The sequence below is a fragment of the Jatropha curcas genome, chromosome 5, assembly GCF_041381405.1.
Source record: "Jatropha curcas cultivar XTBG-Jc1 chromosome 5, XTBG_Jcur_1.0, whole genome shotgun sequence".
Taxonomy (NCBI): domain Eukaryota; kingdom Viridiplantae; phylum Streptophyta; class Magnoliopsida; order Malpighiales; family Euphorbiaceae; genus Jatropha; species Jatropha curcas.
The window spans coordinates 13,355,718-13,376,137 of record NC_143155.1 but is presented as its reverse complement, the minus strand read 5'-3'; positions in this window follow the sequence as shown (position 1 = coordinate 13,376,137).

The window sequence follows — 20,420 nt, the reverse complement described above, 5'->3', positions numbered from 1 at the left end:
GAAAACCCAGGAATGGAAGATGCTCTGACAGAGAGGTGTCTGAATTTTGAGCTTAAAAGCGACAGAATAAAGAAGTTATGTTTGGAATTGGATTGGGTCTGCACGAAGTCGCAATGCTGTCCATACACTACTCAAGTCATCTCAGAATCAAGTTGCCTCGAAATTCTTTATGGAGAGGCTGCTTCTAAGTGAGCAAGAGAAAAAAAATGGGACCAAAGGAACCCTTGGTCAAAAGGAACTTCTGCACAAAAGAAAGAAATCAAGGACAAAGCTACAGGAAATCAAGTTGTCAAAAACGGGTCAACTGCAAGCTCTCCGGCCCATCAAGGGTAGAAGACAAATCATTTCAGCCATAAGGACAAAGACCAAGCGGCTGCTCACATTTTGAAAAAGCAAGTTAAAAGAAGCAGTCATTTCCACAAATTGGATGACAACAAACACCTTGAAAATCAAGTGCCAGGCATGGCACAAGTACAAGTGTCCTTATAAACAAGGATCATTTCTCAAAGCAAGGAAAAGGAAGAGTCTCCTCAAAATTCCTTATGGAGAGGAGAACCATTGAGGAAATAAGTTTCAAATTCAGAGGAAGATAAAGTTCAAGAAAAGGAATCAAATTAACCTCAAGAATTCAAACATGGCGAAGCCACAAACTCAAAGCATAAAAGCTTCTTCAACACTCAAGCCACTCAAGTTACCACCACAATGTGGGTATTCAAAACTCTTTGTGATGAATACAAGTCATATTTCAGTCAACCAGTGGTAAGACCACTACAACAACAAAGTCAGATCCGCTTAGGGTCATCACTATCATACGAGCTCGGGTCAATAAGTTGATTCAACATCATCAAAATCGGGAATGAATCCCATAAAGACATCCAGCCGGGAAGGAATCCCGCGAAGACATTAAGCCGGGAAGGAATCCTGCGAAGAAATCAAAAAAAGAAATGAATTCTGCATCCAGCCGGGAAGGAATCCCGCAAAGACATCAAGCCGGGAAGGAATCCTGCGAAGACATCAAGCCAGAAATGAATTCTGCATCAACATCAAGTTGGGAAGGAATCCCGCAAAGATATCCAGTCGGGAAGGAATCTCGCAAAGACGTCAATCCGGGAAGAAATCCCGCGAAGAAATCAAGCCGGAGATGAATTCCGCACCAGCCGAGCACGAAGTTCGCATCCCGGAAGGAACTACGAAAGACCTGATTCTCTCCATCCCCCGAAGAGTTCTCGGAGATACGTAGGCAGCCACGAAGGCGCGGTCACAAACATAAGTTTGCATCATAAAAAGCATTTTCTCTTTGCCAATATAATAAAAAAAAAAAAGAGAAGAATAAATAAAAAAAAAAGAGAAGAAAAGAAAAATAAAAGCTGGAGTTGAAAACCCGAAAGGGCGGCTTCAGGCAAGAATTGAGCCCGCTAGACTGAAAACCCGAAAGGGCGGTCTAGGCAAAAGTTAGGGCAAAGAGCCTGCTAGAGTCGAAAACCCGAAAGGGCGGCTACTAGGCAAAAGTTAAGGCGAAAAGAAAAACAAAAGTGCCTTCAAAGGTCTCCTTGGGAGTATATAAATCATTTTTTCCAAGAATCACTGAGTTCCTTCGAGTCAAAATTCATTACGAGAAAAATTTGAGTCTCTAAATCGAGTCTCCAATGAGTCTCTAAAATCAAGTCTCCATCACCAGTGGTCATTCCACAATGGGTCACAAAGATCGAGTCATTCTCAAAAAAGTTCATTTTGAAAGCGTCATTCTTTGAGTCACTCCTCGAAAAAAAAGAGAGCGAGGAAAATGTCAATTCACTCCCCGGGGTTTCCAAAACAGCCCTAAAAAAAAATGTCAAACATAATCGTTGAGAGGTAATTCTTTAATACCTTGTCGCCACTCGGACCATCGTTTCTTTGATCCTTTCAGACGAGCGATGTCATCCACATTGTCCGTTTTCCTCGAGTCATATAAGTGACTTTGTTCTCTTTGATTCCTCAATCGATTGGACAAGTACAAACCCAATGTTTTGAAGTATTCCATGGTCAGCACCATTCTGGGGGCAAGAAGTGATAAGAACCTTCACCATTCTCCCATCACAGAAGTAATCACGGAATTTTGTCGTTCATTAAGAAGAAATTCCATTTCAGCTAATAAGGGCATCAATTCTCTCAAGCCGGGGGCAAAATCCTCCAAGTTGGATTCAGGGGCAAGTGTTATAAAAAAAAAAAAAAAAACACATACACAACCCAGGGTGAAACCCTAACCAAGAACCAACCATTTGTCATCCAAAACCAAGCCATTTGACCATTTGATCATTTCGACTTTAGGTGGACCCTTGGTTCTCAAAAAAAAAAAAAAAAAAAAAAAAAAAAAAAAAAATCTCTTTTCAAGCCCTCATTAAGAGGCAAAATCTCTTTTCAAGCCCTCATTAAGAGGCAAAATATCTTTTCAAGTCCTCATTAAGAGGCAAAACATCTTTTCAAGCCCTCATTAAGAGGCAAAACATCTTTTCAAGTCCTCATTAAGAGGCAAAACATCTTTTCAAGTCCTCTAAGAGGCAAAATCTCTTTTCAAGCCCTCTAAGAGGCAAGATCTCTTGTCAAGCCCTCATTAAGAGGCAAGATCTCTTTTCAAGCCCTCATTAAGAGGCAAAACATCTTTTCAAGCCCTCATTAAGAGGCAAAACATCTTTTCAAGCCCTCTAAGAGGCAAAATCTCTTTTCAAGTCCTCTAAGAGGTAAAATCTCTTTTCAAGCCCTCTAAGAGGCAAAATCTATTTTCAAGCCCTCTAAGAGGCAAAATCTCTTTTCAAGCCCTCCAAGAGGCAAAACATCTTTTCAAGCCCTCTAAGAGGCAAAACATCTTTTCAAGCCCTCTAAGAGACAAAATCTCTTTTCAAGCCCTCTAAGAGGCAAACTCTCTTGTTAAGCCCTCTAAGAGGCAAAACATCTTTTCAAGCCCTCTAAGAGGCAAAAATCTCTTTTCAAGCCCTCCAAGAGGCCAAATCGATCATTTCATTTGAGACGGCAAGGTTTCCTTCTCTGCACATCCTCAAAATTTGCTCCTTCAAACAACCACTGACTCTCATAAATCGTTTTTATGATAGCCAGTGGGGGGCAACTGTGAATACTCAAATTTTGACATTTGCTACAGTAACAGTGCCGGACTGCAAACAGTCCGGCCGGACCGGAGGCCATTTTGGACATTTATTGGAAGTATGCCAATATGGTACTTAAAATGTCCGAAATGTCGCGAGGATCGCGGAACAGGTCCCGGAATATTTTTTGGAGGTCCGGAACTCCCGGAAAAGCCCCCGGAGTGAACTTGCCTGCCCCGGTGGCTCAGCCACCGGAGCCAGCCGCCGAGCCGGCGGCCCAGCCGCCGGGCAGGCCGCCGACGGACCGGCGGCCCGGCCGCCGGGCGGGCCGCCAAGACCCGGCGGCCCGACCGCCGGGAGGGCCGCCGATCTGGCCGCCGGAGCCGGCGACCCGGCCGCCGAGACCCGGCGGCCCGACCGCCGGAAGGGCCGCCGAGACCCGGCGGCCCGGCCGCCGGGAGGGCCGCCGATCCAGCCGCCGAGCCGGCGGTCCATCCGGCGGTCCATCCGGCGGCCCGGCCGCCGGGACGGCCGCCGGGACGGCCGCCGGGCCGGCGGCCCGGCCGCCGGAAACAGTCCGTTTTGCGCCTATAAATACAAGCCTCGGGCCTCCTGTTTTCCACACTCAGTTTGTGTTGACGGACGCTCCTTCTCCCTCTCGCTCCTTGCGAATTCTTTACTGCTTTTTTGCATTTTAATTTAGCTTTCATTGCTTTCTTTCTTTGTTAAGTGGTCATTAAAATTAAATTAATTAATTTCCCTTAACGAGGAGCTTAACCTGGAGTTAAGAAGTGGCCGTCGACTAAATCAGGTACGCAAAACTAAACTCTGTTTTTTTTTTTAATTTTAGCATTTCATGCATGCTTCTTTTCTACTCCTCTTAAATTCTATAACTGCATAAATGCATTCATACCATTAACTAGGCAAATAAATTGCCTCAATTAAATAAATTTAAGCTAAATGCCCGGTTAATTAATGATCGTGGTATTAAAGTTTAAATTCGACAATATTGGCTAAAAGCCTAGTTAATCAATAACTATGGTGAAATTGCCTTTATTTCGAACAAGTTTTGGCTTAAGTCTAATTAATCAATAATTGTGACTAAAAGGCCCTAATTAAACACTTTTTTTATTATGGCAATAAATTGCCTATATTTCAATTTAATTAATCACTTTAGGCAAACAAATTGCCTATAAGTGAAGATTAACCTTTTTAGCGACAAATCGCTTAAATTAAATTTCTTTGGCTAAAAGCCTTCAAACAATTTTTTTTGGCAAATAAACTGCCTTAAATCAATCAACTTTGGCGACAATCGCCCAATTAGCATCATTTGGCAAATTAATTGCCTAAACCAATATTTTGGCTTTAAAAGCCTTAAAACAATTCGTTTGGCACAAATGCCTTAAAAATCAATCTTTTGGCAAGAATAAGCCCAAATTAAATTCTTTTGGCTAAAAGCCTCAAAATCAACATTTTGGCACCAAGTGCCTAAATCCTTCAACCTTTTTGGCAAAATGCCTAAACAAAATGCACAAAGCATACACACACTCATGCATAAAGCATCCCATTCAAAGCCCTCTAAAAGAGGCCTATCGAACTACGTTGACTTTGATCTTCCATTCAAACGGAAGTACGTAGGCACGTTCGGGATCTAACCCCGGGCGGCAAGTCGAATCACATAAACATCTTTTTCATTGGTCTAAATTATTTCATCTTCCTTGCAAAACATTCATTCTTAGGTTAGTTTCATCAGCATGACATAGTCTCGGGATCCACCTCGGGTTCGAAGACCATGCCTTAGACATTGGGCTAATTAATCTAGTAACTAGGTTAATTAAAATTGGAGTCACTTAGGGTTTTTCCTAGTTTACCCTAAAACAATTAAACAAGGTGGCGACTCATTCATTCACGTGCATTTCTTCCTTTAGTCACATGCATTCATATGCCTATGACATTTTGGGGAGGGGTTCACAATGACTCATCCTTATTTCTAAGGAACAGTGTCCAGGTGAATCTAGAGTATTCATCTACAATAACAAATGTATAGGATTTTCCTCCAAGACTAGAAGGAGTAATAGGTCCGAATAAATCAAGGTGTAGCAATTCTAAAGGTCTAGAAGTAGAAACCATGCCCTTGGATTTGAAGGATGTTCTGGTTTGTTTGCCCATTTGACAAGCATCACAAATGTGATCTTTTTCAAATTTCAACTTTGGCAAACCTCGAACCAAATCTTTCTGAGACAGTTTAGAAATAAGGTGCATGCTTGCATGTCCAAGTCTTCTATGCCATAACCAACTAGAATTATCAACAGAAACTGAACATATATCCTGGTTATGCATATCAAAGAGATCTACTAGGTATATCTTCCCAAACCTTTTTCCAATAAATAAAGTTTTATTATCATGCATGTTCTGAACTTCACAATGAAAGGGTTCAAAGATCACTCTTCTATTTTTATCACAAATCTGACTAACACTTAATAAGTTATAATGTAATCCTTCTACTAAGCATACATCTTCTATTGAAGGATTTGAACCTACCACACCAATACCAACGATTTTACATTTTGCTTTGTCTCCAAAGCTTACTGTACCTCCCTTTTTCTTTTCTATTCTGGTGAACTTCTTTCTACCACTATTTATATGCCTAGAGCAAGCGCTATCCATGTACCACATTTCTGTTTTCAGCTTACTCTTTAGGCACACCTGAAAATATCAAGCAGATTTAGGTATCCAACTCATATTGGGTCTTCGAGGGTTAGTGGTAACAGGTGCATTTAGCTTAGTATGATTTTTCTTTCTGTTGAGACTATGATGTTCTAAAGTCACAACATTAGAAACAACATTTTTCTTATTAGAAACATGATTCAGTTTAGAGATGCCATCATAGCTAGAACTTGTCTTTTCTTTAGAAAAAGATTTTGAAATTGATTTTAGAATTCTAATTTCAGTTTTTAAAGATTCATTTTCAGAATTCAGATTTTTACATTTTTCTTCAAGATGTTTCAGATTTTCAGAAAATCTATTATTACAATCTTTTTAAGATCTTTGATCTGTATGATAAGATCTTTGCATGTAACTTCTTGATAAAAAGCATCTTTCAAATGATTACATTTAGTTTTTAATTTTCTGATAGAATTTTATGCTTTCTAACAAGCTTTTTAAATTCACTGCAAAGATTATTGTAAGTATCTAGAAGATCATTTTCTGTTTCAGGTTCAGAAATACTTACAGTGCCTTCTTCATGCTTTTGAACCGTTGCATCTGTTTCATTGATTTCAACTTTCTATGTTGAAGTCAGAGTGCTGATTTCTTTGGAGTCAGAATCAATAGTAGCCATCAGACAAATATTAGCTGTTTCTTCTTGTTCACTTTGGCTTTCAGAATTAGATTTATCTAAATCACTCCAAGCAGCAACGAATGCCTGCTTCAGCTTCTCTTTCTTTGATTTCTTTTTCAATTTAGGACAATTGGGTTTGATATGTCCGGGCTTGTTGCGTTCATAACAAACCACTTCAGAAGGTTCTTTCTTAGGTAAGTTGCTATTTTTAGGTGGAAAGTTCTTTTTGATAAACTTTTTATGTGACCTTCCACTCTTTCTATAGAACTTTTTAAATCTTTTAGCAACAAGTGTTAAATCATCACTATCAAGATCGGAAGAACTTTCTTCACTAGAAACTACTTTCAAAGCCAGTCCTTTCTTTTTCTTATCTTCTACAGTTAGAGAAGATTTCATTTCTTCTGAAACAAGAGCTCCTATAAGGTAATCATAAGTAACGGAAGTCTCTTTGTAAGTCATAACAGTTCTTATAGAATCCCATTTTTTAGGTAGAATTCTAAGAATTTTCTTAACAAGTTCATCTTTTGAAATTTCCTTTCCGAGAGTTCTCAAAGGATTAACTATATTAGTAAATCTAGAATTTAACTCTGCAATAGTTTCTCCTTCTCTCATACTAAACATTTCATATTCTCTCCAAAAGATATTTATTCTGGATTCTTTCACTCTATTTGTACCCTCATAGGTAACTCTAAGTTTTTCCCAAACTTCTGTTGCAGATTTACATCAAGACACTTTGTTATATTCTGTTGCATCTAAAGCATAATGAAGAATATTAATAGCTTTTGCATTTATAGAAATATCATTCCAATCAGCATCTATATATTCTTCTTCTGATTTTCTAATTCTCTCATTTTCTACAATTTTCATAGGAATACGAGGACCAGTAATGACATTCCTCCAGCAGTTTATATCAACTGTTTTATGAAATTTTCCATTCTGGTTTTCCAATAAGAGTAATTAGAACCATTGAACAAAGGAGGTCTAGAAACAGATTGACATTCTAAAGAAGTAAGAGGAAGTGGGGTTGCCATGGGATCTTATCTCTTAAGCTGTTAAGCTTCGATAAGTCAAGAGCCAAAGCTCTGATACCAGATTGTGGGTCCCGTATATGTATGTCACAACCCAAGAGGGGGGGTGAATTGAGTTTTCTAAAAATAAAAAATTTAGCTCTAAAACCAAACTCAGAATTCTATTTGCAGCGGAAAAGTAATGAACTTGTGATAATGAGTTATTGATTAGAACTATCTCACAATGTTCTATTCAGAGTAAATGGGGACTTCTTGCCTTGGAATTAGTGTAGGTGATCGCTTGAATGGACTTTGGCACATAGGAGATGCCTATCATCCATAAGCCATCGATTGAAGTGATGTTTTGGACATAGGAGATCGCCTAGTGCACTGAGGTGGTCTCCTAGCCTTCTTTTTATGGTTTAGGCGATATCTTATCTTTTATTTTTTCTTCAACTTTTCCAAGCTTTAAGCGATAGCCTAAGTTTGTGACTTATTGGTCTTGGGCCTTTTTCCTTCTAGGCTTCATTCCTTTACAATATGTCCTCAATTTGGACTTGTAAAATGGGCTTGCAACATTAGCTCTCATTGGGCTTTTTCGAGTTCAATTGCCAAAGTTTCTGCAGATTTTATGAAAAAAAACATATTTTTATTTCTTGAGGCCCCTTCCTGCATAAAATTGCAATTCTATAAATTTTATGGGATAAGTGCACAAATATACCCATTTTATTAATTACTTAAGTGGGATTTTGGTATAGAAATTCGGCTGGATTGAGCTTCAGGTTGTACTGAAGAAATCTGGAGAAGAACTGTTTGAGGGCAATTAAGTGGCTTGTACCATCCCTGGTGTGGAAAACCATATCATCAACATATATCTCTTTATTCTTATGCATCAGGTCATGAAATATTACAATGGTCATCCTCTAATAGGTGGCTTCAGTATTGTTTAACCCAAATGGCATCATCTTATAGCAACATGTACCCCGTCCAGTGATAAATGAAGTCTTCGGCTTATTCGATGGGTTAACTAGTATCTGATTATATCCTGCATACAAGTTTGTCACTGAAATAACACTAGACCCGACCATTTTGTCAACAAGCAGGTCGATGTGGGGCAATGGGAAGTCAACCTTAGGACATGACTTGTTCAAATCTCGGTAATTGATGCAAATTTTTATCTTGCCATCTTTCTTGGGGACCGACTATGTTGGCCAACCATGTCAGATAGTCTATTGCCTCAATGAAGTTATTTTCTATCAGTTTGGCTGTCTCTTCTTTGATTTTGAGAGAAATCTCTAGTTTATGTCTTCAAAGCTTCTATTTCACTAGTTTAACATGATCATAAGTTGGGATGTTGTGGACCACAATGTCAGGATCTACGCCAGCATATCACTGGAGGTCAATGCGAAACAATCTGAATATTGATGGATGAGTTCTGTCAACTCCTGTTTACAATCACATTCATGAACAAGAAATGTACGCTTTGGTTCAATTTCTATGCCAATATTTATATATTCTTTTATTATTTTTATTTCTTTTTCATTTTCATTTTTTGTTTTGCCAACAATCTCATTCAGGTTGGAAAGAGGGTAACAAGAAAGCTGAAATTTTCATCATCGATAAAAGTGCAATAGTCAGCACCTACATTGAGTTCAATAAAATGATCTCCTAACTTTGATAGAGAAGATGAGGAAGACTCTGAAGACTCTGAACTGGACTTTGACTCAGATCCAGTTTGTGACTCGGACTCGGGTTTAGGTTTAGCAAGAAGGGTGAACTGCTCTACACTCACTTCCAAGTACCAATTCTGGAGGGATACTTGGATAGATTAAATTGAGTCTAAGCATTCAAGCCTAAGAAACTTAGAATTAACTATTGATGCTTAAAAAGCTCAAAGTCAGAAATTCAGGAAGAAAATTCTAAGCTCATAATATTATAAGCCTAAGAAGCTCAGAATTAATTGTTGAGGCTTAAGAAGCTCAAAGTTAAAAATTCCAAAAGAAAATTTTGAGCTCATAATATTTCGAGCCTAAAAAGCTTAGAATTAACTATTGAGGCTTAAGAAGCTCAAAGTTAAGAATTTAGAAAGAAAATTCCAAGCTCATGATATTTCAAGCCTACGAAGCTAAGAATTAAACTATTGAAGCTTAAAAAGCTCAAAGTTAAGAATTCAAAAAGAAAATCCCGAGCTCATAATATTTCGAGCCTAAGAAGCTTATAATATTTCGAGCCTAAGAAACTCAAACTTAAAAATTCATAAAGAAGATTTTGAGATTGTTATATTTTGAGTCTAAGAAACTCTAAATAATTCTAAGTAAAATAAATATGAAGCTTTAAGAAGTTCTAGATAAAATCTAAAAGTTTAAAAAAAAATTCGAGTTTAACATAGCTCGAGCTTGAGAAGCCGTTATAGATGCTTAAATTTTGTCTCAACATACAGACTCTATGATGATAACCTTTTTTTTGTGACAAAGTGAGTTTTAGATACCTGATGAACTTGATTCTCAGACCAATGATCTGAGTTTAAGAAATGTGACCCATTGGGCCGTTTTCACATTTTCGGGTTTCCAATAGTTTTGCATTGGATCAGGGCCTGAGAAGCATCTCAGGTGAACCCATAACGTGTTCCAGCGCATTGTTGTGTTTTGCATGCTACCCAAGCTGATTTTGTAAAAATTGTGCCTGGCCCGTTTTAGGGCCCATTAGTGGCCCCGTGCCATGTAGGCCCCAAAATTAGGGCCAGCTAGCCACGCATTTGCCTATAAATAGACCAAGGGTCTAGGCAAATGGGGGAGGGGAATGGGTTGCCTAATAAAACTCTTGCATTTTTATTTCTTAAGCCTCTAAATATAAATCTATAATAAGTTTTATGAAATTATTTTAAGAGAGAATAAATTTCTATCAAAAACTTCAGAGGGTTTTGCAATCAATCCTTCTCTAAAACGCTAATCAATCAACTAAATCCCAGATCATTATTCAAGGATCAAGATCATTGGGTGTTCATCATCATCTTCAAACCAATTTTGGATTTCTCTCCAAAGCAAGGTAAATCTGAGAGTCTAAAATCTTATACTTCATCTTTTTCTTTTCTTTGGTGATCTAAATCACCTTTCTTAAGCCTGGTTGTGAGGAAAACTCATGATCAACCAAAAAGAGATCTGTCTATATGGAAGTGGTGCACTGAGTAAAAAAGTGGCGCAAGCCACTACGTGTGGTGCACACCACAAGCAGTGGCACTCGCCACTTCCTCATGGCCAACATTCTAAGGCTTCATTCTCTAAGTATTCTAATCATAGCAAGACCCGCACGCCACTTCTAGTGGTGCACGGGTCTTCATTTTAGAATCTCAGAGGCAATAAATCAATAACTCAGCTTTGATTCCAGGATCCAATTGAGTTAAGCACTAAGCAACATTGCTAAAACTATGAATAAAAGTCATTTTTGGCCCAGATAATTAAATAAAGAAAGGGAAATGGGTAGTGATGGTCATAGTTGTTCATCATTCGTAATGAACAACAAATTCTTGAACTTAAATCCCATTCTAGACAAAATGATAATGTTTTATTATTCTGCCATTTACTTTCCAGTTCATTTAATTTTTGTCATTTAAATTCCAAGTCATTTATTGCATCCTCATTTATTGTGCTAATCATTATTCCTTAGCCTTGCTAACCTTTATTTTAGATCTTTGATGTTATTGCTTGTTTAATAGCTTGTGAATGTCTGTTATATGTTTGCCATGTTTATTGCTTTACTCTTTATGATTGATCTTATGCTTTATATTGAGCTTGATGTAAGGATCTATAATGGATTTCATAAACTGCATATTTGTAATATCATTGGGTTTGGGAAATTTTAACGGGTTAAAGGGTAGAATGTAAAGTAGGGTTTTGGTTATAATTCTTTTCTCCTCTCCTCGTTTCTTTGCTTGATTATTTTTCATGATATGTTTAATTTTTATTGCTCATGATTGCCATATTCCAAAATGCATTGAAACATGTTTTACACCTCAACTAAAGTTAATCATATTATTGAGATTATGAATAAATGGACAACGAAGGAGGCCAATTTCTAACCGGGTTGTCCGGATGTCTAACACTATCTTGTGACCGTACCTAACTCCCTTACCTAGACTCTGGTCAAAATCGAGTTAGTCATTTTTAAAGAAATGATCAATTCGTTAATTTTTTTTTTTCCCTAAAGAGGGTGGCGACTCCAAACGATAAGGTTCTTACTAAAGTAAGAACCATTTATACGAAAAAATCCTTTTTCAAAAATAAGGTCACCTACCTAAGGACGTTAAAAAGGGTTTAGTAAGAGAAAATCGATTATTTTAAAAATTAAAATAAACCAAGCCCGTTTTTCCCTTTTTTTCATCAAACAATGGCACGCCCTTGGCTGTGATGAAAATAAATGAGAATAAACGACTCACTCAAGGTGCAAAGCTAGTTATGAAGCTTAAATAGCTCAGTTAAAGCATATGCATAAAAATCAAAAGCCCAAAAAAGGGAGAATCATGTTTTAACAAAAGATTAAACTAAATCAAAATACTAGTGTCATCTAACAATTCAAACTTGCCATAGTTTGAATTTGGACATAAATATCCAACACTTATCGAGGAACATCTGGTAAAATATATATTAAAATAATGACTAAGAGTAATTAGCCAAGTACTTAATCATCAATGACTAAGAACTTATCAATAATTTTTCACTCAGATAGTCACAGTCAAACAAACTGTTAAAGTTATATTTCAAAGCCTAACAGCTATATTCAATAATAAAGGCCTAATGCTATGTTTCTAGCTATAAAACCCTCTTATTAATATAGACAATATTTATTTTTCAATATACTAACTATAAAGAGACCAAAAGAGCTCTAACATAAACGATCGAAACTTATCCGGGGACTTTTGATAGATTAACAAATAAATCAAGGGTATTAAATATATTTAATATAGACAATTATGTCGAGCATTATAAATCAATAAAGAATTTATAACGCATGGTCGAAGAGTCAAAAGTCCAGTCAGTCTACCTTATCCTTCGACGTTGAGATCTAGTGTCACCAGCTTAGATTAAGACAAGACAGGGTCAGTCAAAGAACGAAGGGGTGTCCCCGAAAGAGGAGCCGGACTTAGATTGCAGTAGTTTAGTAACGAAGGCAACAACAAGGAAAGATTAGCTTTAAGCTATAGTATTTAAAATCCAAGATACTCATTCAGTACTGAAAAGCTTTGTCTCCCACTCAAAATGGGACAATGACTACTTTGTCTATAAATATATGCCTTTATACTATTAGAAAGGGAGAAAAAAAATTCTACTAGTACATTCTACGTATCTTCTCATTCATACTTCTATCAAGTAGGATGTGGTTTCTTTAAGAATATGAAGCATGTTGAATGAATTGAATGAGAAAAATAATGCTTTTATCATAAAGATATGTATGTGACATGCATGGTTCTGATGACTTGAAAAGTAAGAACTTTGAGAATTTGTATGAAGTTATGCATGCTTAGAATGTAATTATACTTCTAGGTATGTAATTAATGCTTTAGTTGAATTAAATGGAAAAAGCATGACTTGTATGATGAAATTCACATTTATGCTAAGCCTTCTCCCTATGACTTATAAGATGTGAAATGCTAAGTACCTTTTGGCTTTATTTGAGATTGAGATAAGGAATGCACATGAATATATGTGTATTTTAAAGGAGAGTAAAGTTTATGCGAAATTAAACAACTTAAAAGAAGATAGCAAGATTTTGGGCTCTAATATTACTTGGTGGGAATTTGATGTGTGATTAAGATTTATTCTATTTTTTAGCATGCTCTACATATTAATGCAACTCTGATGATACAGATATTTATGATCATATGCTTGGCACGTGGGTGCCCTCTATATGAGCGGATGTGCTGTTTCTGTTGGCTCTTAAGCCCTCTGTTATGCTAATCTCATATGCTTCTTATTCTGTTAAGTGCATATGAACCCTATAAGTAATAAAAAAAAAAGATAAAGAAAATAGCTTAATAAGATAATAATAAATCATGTAGGCTTTTGTAAGTTTATATCTTATGTTATAACTTATACATTGGATTCAAGTTATTTATGTGACTTATGCTTCACAAATTGATATCATATGATTTTAGTCTATAAATGTAAAAAGCATCCCTTAGACGATGATATATGAGAAAGTATGATTACATGTTTAGTATTTTTTATGATAGTATCTTCAATGATTATGTGATTATGAGTATGAATGTATGATCATATGAATACTTGTGTGTTGCCATCACAACACTGGATGTAAGAAATTTGTAAGTACCACTAAGTTTTATACTTAGCATGTCGATGTTTATCATGCGCAAGTTATTGACCGAGGGTGCTGCCTAGAAGATAAAGACTAGCTTTAGAGTAAAGAGATTCTTTTGGTAGCATTAAGTTTATGTTTTAGTATTGTATTTGAAATATGGCATGTGTGAACCCCTCCCCCGAAAACACAGGCATATGAATGCATGTGATTAAGGGCAGAAATGCACGTGAGTGTGTGAGTCGCCACCTTGTTTAATTATTTTAGGGTAAACTAGGAAAAACCCTAAGTTGACTCCGATTTTAATTAACCTAATTACTAGATTAATTATCCCAATGTTTAAGGCATGGTCTACGAACTCGAGGTGGATCCCGAGACCATGTCATGCTGATGAACTAACCTGAGAATGAATGCTTTGCAAAGTGATGATGTAATTTGGACCAATTTTAAGTGATTTTGACTTGCCGCTCGGGATTAAATCCCTAACGTACCTACGTACTTCCATTTGAATGGAAGATCAAAGTCCACGTAGTTTGATAGGCCTCTTTTAGAGGGCTTTGAATGAGGATGCTTTATGCATGAGTGTGTGTATGCTTTGTGCATTTTGTTTAGGCATTTTGCCAAAGAATTGATTGATTTTTAGGCATTTGTTGCCAAAAGGTATTGATTTAAGGCTTTTTATTGCCAAAATGGATGTTTGGGCTTATTGTTGCCAAAAGATGTTTAATTGGGCGATTGTTGCCTAAATGATTGATGTTTGGGCTTATTATTGCCAAAAGATGTTTGATTGGGCGATTGTCGCCAAAATGATTAGGCGATTGTCACCAAAATGATTGATTTAAGGCTTTTAGCCAAAAAGATTGATTTAGGCAATTGTTGCCAAAAGTTGATGTGATTTAGGCAATCTGTTTGCCAAAAGTGATTTTTGGGCGATTGTCACCAGAATGATTGATTAATTCAAGATATTTTGCCAAAAATTCGATTTAAGCGATTTGTCGCTAAAAGAATAATTAATCTTACTTATAGGCAATTTGTTTGCCAAAAGTAATTAATTGAACTGCAATGTAGGCAATTTTATTGCCAAAAGAACGTGATTAATTAAGGCTATTTAGCCACAATTATTGATTAATTGGACTTAAGCCGGATTGTTCGAAATAAAAGTGATTAAACCTTAGTTATTGATTAACTAGGTTTTTTTAGCCATTATTGTCGAATTTTAGGCTTTAATATCACGATTATTGATTAACCGGGCATTTTAGCCTGAACTTAATTAATTGAGGCAATTTATTTGCCGAATTGATGACATGAATGCGTTTATGCAGTTGTAGAGTTATTAGGAGTAGAAGAGAAGCATGCATGAAGTGCTAAAATTAAATAGGCGGAGTTTAGTTCATGTACCTGATTTAATCGACGGCCACTTCTTAACTCCAGGTTAAGCTCCTCGTTAAGGGAATATTAATTAATTTAATTTTAATGACCAAATAGCAAAGCAAGAAAGCAATAAAGCTAACTAAAAAAATGCAGAAAAGCAGTAAAGAATCGCAAGGAGCGTAAGGGAGAAGGAGCGTCCGTCAACACAGACTGAGTGCCTTGAAAAGAAGGAACTGGGGCCTATTTATAGGCAAAAATCGGACTGTTCGGCGGCCGGAGCCACCGGGTTCGGCGGCTCGAGCCGCCGGGTTCGGTAGCCAGGCCCGCAGGCCCCGGCGGCGGACACGGCGGCCTGAGACACCGGGGCCTGCGGGCTTGCTAATTTTCCGTTCCGGAGGCTTTTTCAGGAGTTCCGGACCTCCAAAAAATATTCCGGGACCAGTTCTGCGATCCTCGCGACGTCTCGGACGTTTTAAGTACCATATTGGCATACTTCCGGTAAATTTCCAAAATGGCCTCCGGTCCGGCTGAACTATTTGCAGTTCGAAAAAACTGGCTTTTTGAGCCTCAAAATTTGAGTATTCACAGCATGTAATTACTAAGACTATTGAGTTGTACTTAATTGGAGATTATGTATTAAGTTATCTCTAAGAAGCATTCATGATAGCATGATATGATGTATGATGAGTTATGGATTCGATTTGAGATTTCATATGTCAAATGCTTATGAGTTTCACATGTAAGAATTGATGATGATGATGTGTATATATTGAAGTTGATATTGAGATTGATGTGTATATATATATATATATTGGAGTTGATGGATGATTTTGAGGATGGTGAATTAGAAGTGTTTTTGTGTTCGCAGGTCTTAATTAAGTCCAGTTTTTAGGGAAACTCTTGCAGTTTTTCTGCATGATTTTTTCGAATATTTTCTAAGTTAAAATTAAGGACTTACTAGACTTGTAACACTTAACACTTTTAATTCATATGTCTAGATTTAAGTTTGATTTGTAAGCAAGATTGGTGCCTTCAGCACCGAATGCGACATCTGTCGTCCATTCCTCCGGACTAGGCAGAGGGTATTTTAATAAAGTTTACGAATTGATTTAAGAGGTTCATGGAGTTTGGAGTCATTGATTTGGAGATCGAGTATGTCAGCATCTTCCTTGCTTTGAGGAGCTCTCGATTATGCACTTTATTTATAGAAAATCAATCGATTTAAAAAAACTGAGTCAGACCACTTGAAAATAATGCATTTCAAAACATTATTGAAAAATTGCAAGAAGGGTATGTAATGAAAGCTGCTAAGATGGGGATTTCAGAACTGCCCTCACCTTGCCGGAAGGTAGCCAAAGCTCGCCGAAAATCATAGTCAGATGTAGTAAATTAATTTTGAATTTAATTATACTTGTGAACTAAGCCCTAATGAATTTCCATTTTAATTAATTCTATACAAATTCATATTTAAGGCTACATTGTTATTTCCATTATCCCCATGTTTGACATAATCTAAAATACAATAAAATTGGTACTTCTTCATTATAGTACAACTATGAACTATAAATTCTATCTTCGCAAGTTTAATCCATGAAGTATTCACTCTTGATGTATAAAATAAACTCGTATTTCCCATTTCAAAATAATAATATTAATAATAACTCCCAAATTTAATTCCCACTAGCATAATTAAAGCCTTTAATTTCCATTAGAAAAATTGGGGCATTTGTTTTATTTCTTTTCTTAAAATAAAATATTAAGATCAGATTTTAGTTTTGTAGAGGACTATTTGATATTTAAATCTCTTCGGGCACCTACCAAATATTGATGGAATGATAAAATATTAAATAAGGGTGAGTTTAAAGGAAGGGAATGTGCCGACCAATTATGTAACCTTCTAATAAAAATAATACAATAAAATAAAAGACAACTAATTATTCCTCCTTGCTTCATAATAAGGGCAATCCCACTTTATATGCCAGCGCATATTGCACTATATATTGCAATGTCATTGACATTATACTGATTTCATAGAAGCAAAAACTGATTCAAGATATGAATTTTTTGTGTAAGTTTTATAGACTTGCAGAATAAAAGCCTACACATGCTTGATGCAGCTCAATCTAAAAAAATATTCTAAGGTTTGTCCTTTTCAGCTTTGTTTTAGTGCAGTGCACACACCACTCCAGCCTCCATTTATATATTCTTATTCTCTCTCTCTCTAAATTTAAACTCAAAAGGCAAAACAATCGAACAACAACCGTACTAAGATTCACAACACTGTGTAGTGTGTACTCTCCCCCATCCATACACTACAAAAAGGCAAGAAAATTTTATGGTCATATATACAATTGCCTTGGCTTAATAAATTCTTGGAAATCAAATCCTTTGTATCATATACAAAAACATTGTGTTTGAAATAAATTTTAAATGGTCGGAATTCATTCGAATTGTATGATTTTAGGGTATAAGTCCTACCTATGCCGGTTTATGAGACCACTAATGGACCAATTCAATCAAAAAATGGTCTTTTCCTTGAAAACAAATTACTTATTTATTCTTCCGGCAAATAACAAAAAATACTCTAGTCTGAATCAAAAAAATTATTTTTAATTGATTTATTATAAGAGTGAGCTCATACATAATGTGCAGATAAGTCATTTTTAAGAATCATTGAAATGCAAAATGAGAACAAAGAGATACATTTCATTTTAAGACAATAGCATCTTGACTTTTTAGCATAGATCCCATTAAATAAACTCCAGATTCTTGAAAATTTAAGAGATGATTTTAATTTTTCATGACAAACAACTCCAGAATTTAAAAGTCATAAATTCTAACAAGTGTATGGATTTGAAACATGAGAATTAGGTAAACTATGCAAATATGTTTTCCATCTTCTAAGCACATACACTCTAAAAGAGGGAAAAAAAAATTGCAAAATGAAACTTACACAAAAATTGCAAAATGAGATATACAAACATCACAACACCAGTCCCGATGAAAGTAAATAATTCCCTGAGGGATGAGCATAGCATCAGCTTTTATAGATCATTTCTGGGAATTGCTTTAGCAAATAAAATAAAAGATGGCACTGAAGTTTTCCATTGAAGTTTTCCTTAAATCTATTTACAGCAAAGTGACAAAATACTTTCAATAAGATCCTCTCTGGATTTTATATAGCAACTGTTGACGTTTTCCTGTAAAAGATTCGATAGGTGAAAATCTTTATAGCTTATTGTGAAATTGTATATGCAAATTTTTGCTCTGTAAGAATTGCATGGCAGGAATTCTTAAGTTTGGTAAGCGTTGTTAAAGTATAATTCTTGACCCAGCCTTTTTAAAGTGTAATACTTTGGTTAAGATGGTAAGCGATCTCAATACCCGTTGATTGGATGATAAGCAATGTCGATCCCTATAAGAGTGAGAATACAGATTCAATATTTAAAAAATGCACTTACGTTCTACAGTCCCAGATGAATTACAGCTCCTGATTATAAAAAAAAAATGTAATAGTTGACATAAATACCGGCTTTGCTTCTAATATATCATAAATATATTTACCATTTAAAATTTCATATGAATAATATTATGAATTTTTCAATAAATAAACACATTGCCATTGCCTATATATATATATATATATATATATATATATATATATATATATATATATATTCTATTGCCAAAAGATTGAATATTATTTTCTAATAACAAACGCTTTTTCAGTTCAATGTCAGTTTACTTTTCACTTACATTTATACATATGTGTGTATACAGGATCTCGTTAAAAGGAAATTCAAGAGCTGAAACAGTAACAGCTTTCTTGTTAAAATTAAATAATTTCTATTGTATTTTCTTAAAAAAAAAAAATCTGTCGATAAAAGTTTGCTTAAAAAAACTAATAGAAACTTATTTATTAATTACCCAACAATGCAAATGATAATAACGCAGCAGTAAATCTACTTACCAACCGAGTTAATATTTAATAATGGACATAGAATTTGATAATTAAATTCAAAATTTTAAAGCTGCAATTAAACCAAAACATGCAGGAAATATGTTTCACTCTCTAAGTAAAAACTAGTTCCATAACATTATATCTAGCAAGCAAATTAATTGATGCAATTAGTAAATGCATTAAACACATTAACAACACAAAGGATATGGAAAGGAAGATTTATGAAAAGAGTTTTAGAAAGATACCAATCTTTCTAATAAATAAAGCAACTGTAATAGAATAGAATCAATACTACAGAATACGATCCACCGTTAGCTTCAAACCTTTAATGCTGCTGTTTGTCTTCCACTAGGAAAGTCAATGGATTCCATACATTAAATATATACATTGGTAAAGGTAAATAATCAAGAAGTCGAAATCAATAGAATTCTTGCAAATTAATATACTAACAGCAAAACAAAAATTTACAATATCTCTTTTAATTCAGATTGATAAATAAGAAAATGTAAATTGTATATAGTCATTCTTAAATAAAGCGTTTTTGTAATATCTTTATAATCTTTTTCTTGGATTTTACAGTATACTAATTACTCTCCACCATTGAAGATATGAGATCTTATATGCCTAATGTTAAACATAAACCCTAAAGAGATGCCAAGCAAAGAATTTATAAATTAGATTGACTTCAACACCGAATGCTCAAAATCAGAAATTTAGACTCATACTAGTTGCTTGAATTATTCATCCAATGATGAATAACAAAAAGTTTTGGAGACAGGACAAAATCTCATAGCTTTGATGATATGAAAATATAAGTATAAAAAATATATATAGTCTAAAACTATAGGGAAGTAATGATTAGAATTTTTCCTAAGCATGCATGATCAGAACAAAACAAAGTCATGTAACAGTCAAAATGTTTCATCATTACACCAATCTGCTTGTAATTAGCAACCTAAGTTTCTGTGAAGAAAGCAACCCCCTCACCCCCTCTTTTTCCCACAAATAAAAACAACGGAAAAAAAAAAAAAAAAAAAAAAAAAAAAAAAAAAAAACAGATCCGTGAACAAGAAAAATATATATATGAAAAATCTTGATAAGAAATGAAATCAAGCAGAAACCCCACCTCCAAATCTTGAAGTTGATCCAGTTGATGGAAAATTGTAGAATTTATATGCATATATGGAAGCAGAATTGAGGGGAATGAAGCCTGGTCCGAGGAAACTCTAAATCATATATAAGATTTCAAAAAGAGAGAATAATTGAAATCAAAGAAACAACACGGCGGCCTTGAACCAGACAACATTCCCCTCAAAAGGACAGCTTCCTCAGCAGATTCTCTCTCTGTCTCTCTC